Raw genomic sequence first — 6,292 nt, forward strand, 5'->3', positions numbered from 1 at the left:
AATATAGAAACACATGCTACTTAGTTGACTAAAATTATGATTCCATAAGACTCATTTTGAACTCTAAATATTTCAACAAGTATTATGTTAGATCAAAGTAGTTGTAGAGACCGAAAAAATTGAATTAATAAGAAAATAAAGAAAAGAAGGAAATCTGGTTTGGTGTAGACCAAATCGTCGATGGTTTGGTGAGAGGCCAGAAAACAGTCAACACTTTTGTGTAATCGTGGTTTAGTAATGGTAAAACGGTGAAAAATGGAAGGGTTAAAATCCCAAACCGTCAACGGTTTCATCCAGTAGTGCTGAATTAAAGGGAAAATTCTGCAGCTAATTTCATTTAAACAAAAATAAACCTCCCTCCCTCTCTCTCTCTCGCTCTCTCTCTCTCTCTCTCTCTCTCTCCTCTCTCTCCCTCTCTCCCTCTCTCTCTCTCTCTCTCTCTCTCTCTCTCTCTCTCTCTCTTTCTCTCTCTAAACTTACGAAACCCTCTCCCTTCTCTTTTCGATTTCTCTCCAATTTCAGCCCAATTCGACGATCAGACGTCACCACGGGATCCTAGGAGCGACCCTTAGCAAATTAATTAGAGTAGATTTTCGATTTAGGCATTCCAGGCACCATTCCAAAGTTAAGGTAAGGGTGATGATAATGTTAAATGTTTGGAATTTAATTGATTAAATGAAGTGTTTAGGCCTTGTAAATGTGAATATGATTATAATTCTAGGGTTGGGTTGATTGAACTGGGGAAAATATGATTTCAAGGTTTTGAGCTCCGAAACGCTGTGAGGCTTGGGTTTAGGATCTTTGCAAGAACTCTCTCGGTAAGCAGGTAAGGGGAATAAATTATAACAGATATTTTTAGAAAATTAATTGGTTGATTTAAAGTATGTGAACTGAGAATATTGTATATCGTTTTGGAAAAACTATGGTATGAATATTTTCCCTGTTATTATTATATTATGATTATCAGATAAAAATTGCGTGGCATGAGGAATGTGAAATAGTAATTTTGAACTAGGACTATGATTGATATTGAAATATCTAATTTGCACTGAGAAATGATGTTATAATAAACACAATTATGATTTTATACAGTAATGAAATTATAATACATATATGTTTTTATATAGATATGATAGTATGAGATATACTGATATATTTTATACAGATATGAAAGATATGAGAAACCCATATATGTTTTATATAGAAATGATGATATGAGAAATATAGATATGTTTTATATTGAAGTGATGATACGTGATATACAGATTTGTTTTACAAAAATGATGAAATGTGATATACACAGAGATGTTTTATACAAAAATGATGAAATGAGATATATACAGATATGATGAGATATACAAACATGATGAAATGTGAATACAAAAATGTGGAAATGAGAACCCTGATGGACCAGAGAGCACGGTACCGTTTCTAGCATATGTGTTAGTGCAACCACACGTTTTGTATAGAGTGTTAGTGCAACCACACGTCTTGTATAGTGTGTGGTGAGACAGTCAATTGGGCCTAAGAAGGGTTGTAGGGCTCTGGACCAGGATTGGGTAGGCCAATCGTACTACAGATGCATTTATTTTTTATCTAACCTGATAGGCCAGCCACGGTTAGGTCCCGCTTATAGGCTGCACAACCTGGTCATGTGGGGGTGAATACATGACGATGTAACATGAATATCCTTAGGTGGTTCCTTATTACAAACACGATAAATGAACAGCCATGAGTTACAGACGCATTGTGCTATATGGTGGTGAATACTCATGAGCTAGAATATGAATATGAGAAATGAAATGAAAAATAAACAGCTATGAGTTAAAGATGCGTTGTGCGATATGCTGGTAGATACTCATGGGTTAGAATATAAATATGAGAAGTGAAATGAAAAATGAACAACCATGAGTTACAGACGCGTTGTGCGATATGCCGGTGGATACTCATGAGCTAGAATATGATTTTGAGAAATGAAAGCTTATGAAAACATGTTGATATATGATGATGGGAAATGAAAGCTTATAAAACTATGTTTTATATATGTATGATTATGAGTACATAGCCCAAGACTGTCGTGCACCACTGGGCAATGTGCATACTCCTAGATCGTACCGAGAAGATAACTAGGCACCTTGAGGCGGTCTGCAGAGGAATACCGCCCCAACGCGGGTCCATGCTCTGACACCGGGAGACGCTGAGGTGGCATGCGACGTAGTGATAGGTATTATTTCAATTTTTTCATATAAAGCTATTGTTTTATTTGATTCAGGGGCGACTCATTCCTTCATAACCTAGGAGTTTATCAAGATATGTGATTTAGAAACTCAACCTTTAGATGTTAGTTCATCAATGACTATGCCGACCGGACTATAGTGTTGTGTAGGAAGGTGCTCAGAGACTATCCAATCTATATTCAGGGGAGGTTCTTGCTAGCTAATTTGGTAGTCTTGGACATGCATGGCTTTGAGATAATTCTGGAAATGGACTGGTTAGCTGCTAACTATCCCAGTATCGACTGTTATTAGAAGGAGGCAGTATTCATACCTTTAGGAGAACAAGAGTATAAATTTATGGGTACATGTTTGTGCACTCCACCACAGATACTATCAGGCATCCATGCGAGGAGGTTTCTACTGAAGGGATGCCAAGGGTACCTGGCTTGTGTAAAAGAAGCGCTGGAAGGGGAGTTAAAGTTGGAGGATATCCCGATATGAGAGACTATCTTGATGTGTTTCCGGAGGATTTGCAGAGACTGCCTCCTAATCGTGAGGTAGAGTTTGATATATATTTGTCTCTGAGTATAGCGCCGATTTCTAAAGTGTTGTACAGAATGACACCGTCAGAATTAAAAGAGTTGAAAGAGCAGCTGTAGAAATTGTTAGATAAGGGATTTGTCAGGCCCAGCGTGTCACCCTAGGAAGTGCCAGTATTGTTTGTAAAGAAGAAAGATGGATAGATGAGAATGTACATCGATCACAGAGAAATTAATAAAGTGACAATCAAGAATAAATACCCGCTTCCCCGCATAAATGATTTGTTTGACCAGTTTCAGGGGACATAGACTTTCTCCAAGATTAATCTACGGTCTGGGTACCATCAAGTGAAGGTCAAAGTAGAGGATGTTTCGAAGACCGTGTTCAGGACTCGGTATGACCATTATGAGTTATTGGTTATGCCGTTTGGATTGACAAATGCACATGCTGTATTCATGGATCTGATGAACATGATCTTTCATCAATACCTAGATCAATTTGTTGTAGTTTCTATTGATGATATTCTGGTGCATTCAAAGAGCCTTGAGGAGCATGAGGAACATTTGAGGATGGTTTTATAGGTACTGAGAGAAAGAAGGTTGTACAAAAAATTTAGGAAGTATGAGTTCTGGTTGAAGCAAGTCACTTTCCTCGGATATGTGATAACCAGGAGTGGCATCTTTGTGGATCTGAACAAGATTGAGGCACTATTGGACTGGGCACGACCAAAAAATGTGCAGGAAGTCAAAAGTTTCTTGGGACTGGTAGGATACTATTTCCAATTTGTAGAGGGATTCTATAAACTATCAAGCCCTTTGACTAGATTGACCAGGAAAAATGCAAGGTTTGAATGGATAAATGAGTGTCAATAGAGCTTCCAGGAATTAAAGCAGCGACTCATCACTGCACCAGTTCTGACGATTCCTTCGGGAGAAGAAGGTTTTGTAATTTACAGTGATGCGTCACACAAAGGGCTTGGGTGTGTCTTGATGCAGCAGGGGAGAGTTGTAGCATATGCTTCATGGTAGCTCAAAGAATATGAAAAGAATCACCTTGCCTATGATCTGAATTTAGCAGCGGTAGTTTACGCATTGAAAATTTGGAGACATTATTTGTACGGGGGTAGGTGCGAGATCTTCATAGATCATAATAGATTGAAGTACTTTTTCACATAGAAGGAATTAATTATGAGATAGAGGAGGTGATTAGAGCTGATTAAAGATATATTATGACTACACCATCAGTTACCACCCAGAAAAAGCTAATGTGGTAGCTAATGCTTTGAGTCAGAAATCAGTGGGTTTATAAGTATCAACAATGGTGATTTAGCATCCTATCCAAATGGATTTAGAAAGGCTTGGTATGGAGCTGGTAGAGGGAAATCACCAAGCCCTCATTGCTAGTCTGGCAATTCATCCCACTTTACAAGAAAAAATTAAAGCTGCTCAGATGAAAGATGTGGAATTAGTGAAGATTATAGATAAAGTGCAGAACGGTCAGGGAGTAGAGTTTAGTATCTCAGATGATTGAGCTTTAAGTTTCCGTACCATATTGTGTGTATCGTCTAACATTGAAATTAAAAGAATTATCCTAGAGGAAGCACATCAATCCCTTTATACAGTGCACCCTGGAAGCACTAAGATGTATAGGGATCTTTGAGAGCCTTTTTGGCGGAGTAATATGAAGAGAGAAATCGCTGAATTTGTAGAGCAGTGCTTGACATGCCAGCAGGTGAAAATTGAGCATCAGAGATTGGCGAGATCATTGCAACCACTGCACATCCCCAAATGGAAGTGGAAACACATTTTGATGGATTTTGTTACAGGATTACCGCCGACATTGCATGGATAGGATGCCATCTGGGTAGTCTTTGACTGATTGACGAAAATTGCCCATTTCCTTCCTATCAGAGTTAACTACTACATGTGTAGATTGACAGAGTTATATATATAGGAGGTAGTTTGATTGCATGGCGTGCTAGTGTTCATAGTTTTGGACTGAGACCCACGGTTCACATCACATTTCTGAAGGAGTTTGCAAGGAGTCATGGGTTCTCAATTGATGTTTAGCACAACATTTCATCTCAAACCGATGGACTGACAGAGAGGACTATACAGATATTAGAGGATATGCTGCGAGCTTGTGTTCAGGACTTTGGAGGTAGTTGGATATAGTTTTTTCCATTAATTGAATTTGTTTATAATAACAGCTACCATGCATTGAAATGGTACCATATGAAGCATTGTATAGTGGAAGGTGTCGATCCCCATTATACTGGGATGAAATTGGTGAAAGACAAATTTTGGGGCCAGAGTTGGTACAACAGATTTATGATAAAGTTGGACTCATCAGAGACAGAATCAGAGTAGCTCAGAGTCGGCAGAAAAGTTATGCAAATACTCACCGGTGAGAGTTAGAGTTTGGTGTGGGGGATCACGTATTTTTGAAAGTTGCCCCGATGAAAGGAATTATGAGATTTGGGGAAAAGGGTAAGTTGAGCCCTAGGTTTATTAGACCATATGAGATATTGGAAAGAGTGGGTCCAGTTGCCTATAGGTTAGCATTACCACCGGTGCTGTCTAGAATTCATGACGTATTCCATGTATCAATGTTGAGAAAGTACGTCCCCAATCCCTCACATGTAATTAGCCATGAGGCACTGGAACTTAAGGATAGCCTGTTATACGAAGAAATGTTAGTGCAGATTTTGGATTGGAAGGAACCAGAATTGCGCATGAAAAAGATCCCACTAGTAAAAGTATTATGGCGCAATCATGTAGTTGAGGAGGTTTCATGAGAATTGGAGGATAAAATACGCCAGAGATATCCACACCTATTTAGTGGAGCTCAGGGTTGAGCTAGTAAGAGTGTAAATGATAATGTATGTTTATTGATTTGTACAGTATAGAGTAGTTGGTTATGAATGGTTTTGGGAGAGTTTTTCTTTTTATAGGAATGATTGTAATCTCCCAAAACCTTCATTGTAACCATGGTATTCCTCTGCCATAAGTGAGGATAATTAATAAAATTTCGATGTTTTTCCTTAAGGTTGGAAAATGTGAAAGATAGCAAATTTTGAGGCCGAAATTTTTATAAAGAGGGGAGAATATAGAGACCCAGAAAATTGAATTAATGAGAAAAATAAGAAAAGAAGGAAATATGGTTTGGTGTAGGCCAAACCATCGATGGTTTGGTGAGAGGCTAGAAAATCGTCGACGGTTTTATGTAACCGCAACCTAGTAACGGTAAAATGGTGAAAAAACGGAAGGGTTTAAATCCCAAACCGTCGACAGTTTCGTCTGGCAGTGCTGAATTAAAGCTGCAACTTATTTCATTTAAACAAAAATAAACCTCCCTCTATTTCTCTCTCTAAACCTACGAAACTCTCTCCTTTCTCTCTTCGATTTCTCTCCGATTTCAGCCTAATTCGACAATCAGACGTCACCACGGGGTCCTAGAAGCGACACTTAGCAAATTAATCAAAGTAGATTTTTGATTTAGGCATTCTAGACACCACTCCAAAGTTAAGGTAAGGG

This window comes from Malania oleifera, chromosome 4 (genome assembly GCF_029873635.1).
Source record: "Malania oleifera isolate guangnan ecotype guangnan chromosome 4, ASM2987363v1, whole genome shotgun sequence".
Lineage (NCBI taxonomy): Eukaryota > Viridiplantae > Streptophyta > Magnoliopsida > Santalales > Ximeniaceae > Malania > Malania oleifera.